The sequence below is a fragment of the Sesamum indicum genome, unplaced genomic scaffold (genome assembly GCF_000512975.1).
Source record: "Sesamum indicum cultivar Zhongzhi No. 13 unplaced genomic scaffold, S_indicum_v1.0 scaffold00230, whole genome shotgun sequence".
Lineage (NCBI taxonomy): Eukaryota > Viridiplantae > Streptophyta > Magnoliopsida > Lamiales > Pedaliaceae > Sesamum > Sesamum indicum.
In genome coordinates, this window is record NW_011628124.1 from 91,140 (window position 1) to 93,595 (window position 2,456).

Sequence of the window (2,456 nt, forward strand, 5' to 3'; positions counted from 1 at the left end):
AAGAGCTTGGGGATTATGGGTCTGTCTCACGGAGATGGACAAAGTTAAGTATCCGTTCAAAATTTTCTCAAACAAAGTTAATGGATCGTTCCTGCTAAATTCCGTGACAGGAAAATGCACCAAGTTCGCAAAAATCTTATTTGAAAAGAAGAGGAGGTTAAACTGGCAAATTAAGCTGCCAACGACTGAAGCAACAAAGATGACGATGTGCAACAGGTTACATGTTGGGCAGTGGCATAATCATTTATGCCCTTGCTGTGAAAAACAAGAGAAGCCCCTATTTAGGACAAAAATTTAGGTGACAAAATAAACCCAAATCAGACCAAGATAAGGGAAAAAGAAAAATTATTACAAAAAGAAGTAAAAATTAAAAAGTATAGAAAAGCAAGGGTAAGGCTGTCGGTAGAAAACGACAAAGGCCAAGAGTCAGCAAAGTAGGAAAACCAGTTGGAAATCACGTGACTGACAAGCCATTATGACCAACAGATGGAAAGGACGAGGCAATAATGAATGCAGTGATGCCAAGATGATGAATTCGCTGACGTTATCACAAAACAAGTTTGGAGTCCGAATTTGAAGTCTGCGAACGTCTATAAATAAAGATGCAATGAAACAGATGGGGATCATCAGAAAAACTTCACTTACTCTTCAAAACATTAGAGTTCTAGAGTCTTTCAATAATTTGTAGTGTTTTAATTTTTTAGTTTGTGGGGGTTTCCCCAACAAGTTAAGTCCTCTATAATATGAGAAGCTAACCAGTTGTCTCCTCCAATAGAGGATTAATATCTATGTAATATTCTCTATATTTCTTCAATAAACATAACACTTCTGTTCAACTTATTTATCTAAAATTCTATTAAGTCCCTGTATTAGAGTCTCTTTTACGCTCTAAGGTAGGAAATGAAATAGGATTGTGCTGTTGGTTGCTGAAGAAGCCAAGTGCCTGTGAACCATCTATTGCAGTAGTGTGGTTGGAGGAAGTCCGTGAAACCAAAAACTTGGAACTCGGAGACCAAGCAGTCAATGCAAGGTATGAATTTATGGAGTCTTAATTTATTTCAGAAGCATGTTGGGCCTAATTGTGAGTATAGAATGGACTATGGTTAAAATTGTAGCTAGAAGGGGGAAATGGTCATAATCTGGTCAGAGGGCATAAATCGCGCACATTTTTATGGATACAGTGCGTAAATTGCCACCCTGTTTATACTGTCCTTGTATTGCAACTAACCTATAAATACGGGGCAGAAATTGCATTTAAGCCTACCACCGTGATTCGAAGCTCTAGAATTAGCTTTTGCACAAAGAAGGGATGCTCAAGGTAACATAATTTCGGTTGAGCGCATTCCCCCACCATCTCCGGCAGAACGGATTGTTACACAGAATGTGGGCGATGGTGGTTTGAAACCTGGAGGAGAAAGACGACGAACGGTGGAAGGAGTGATGATGGGAGAAAAATGTGAGAATGCACTTAAATGAATTTTGTATATGATGTGATAGGAACACCGAAGGCGTCCAACAAGATATGATGTGATAGGAACACCGAGGGCGTCCAACAAGAAAAAGAAATTCAAGATCCAATAGATCGTGATTTAACCATTGTAAGTGGGCCAATGACAAGAGAAAGGTTGAAGAGAATGCAAGAAGTAATTCAAGCCCAATCTAACTTAGTCTTTTCCAATGGGACCAAGTCACAATTGGAGGCCCAATATGTGAGCTTAATTTAATTAATTCAAGCCCAAGGAAGCCCACAATAGGAGCCCAACTCATCCAAGTGTAGCCATGTGGTCAAAGGAGACCTTCCAAATACATTCAAAGTGCATTTATACACCAATTTTCGGATTCACATGATCATGCATGGATTTTACTCGTTTTTGACCAAGATTGTTTAGTTTTTAGTCATTTTTTACCATGTATTAAATGTACGTCCACCAGGGAGTCACTTGGGAATATGAAAGGTTAATTTGGAAGTGTTTTAGGCCTATAAAAGGCACATACCAGCCATGCATGCGGAATACAATCAAATTATTGAAGAATTGATCTAAGTTTATAAAATATTGAGTGTTCTCTTATTTTGGAGAGTTATATACTTGTTTTTGCTTTGATGAAACCTTTGCTTTGTCAATCTAGTCTATTAGATTGGTGACTCGAATTCCGAAAGCCTCCAATTCGTGCTTGACCCAAGTGTGTCGTTGTATGGATTGGTTTACTCGTGCTCGTGCTTGGTTGAATGTTCTAAGTAGTAGGTCATGTTCATAGAACGTGGTTGGCCATTTACATTCCTCAGGTCACAGACCACTTTATCCATTTCTAGCCTACACCGTAAAGATCGAGCCCCTCATGGTTGATACCATATCATGTTGTATAAGAGCCTAAGGTGATACGGTAGGCTTTCTTTATTTCGTTTGATTTACCTTGAATCTTTTATCTACCACCACAATCTTCCGTACCTCCCCCCC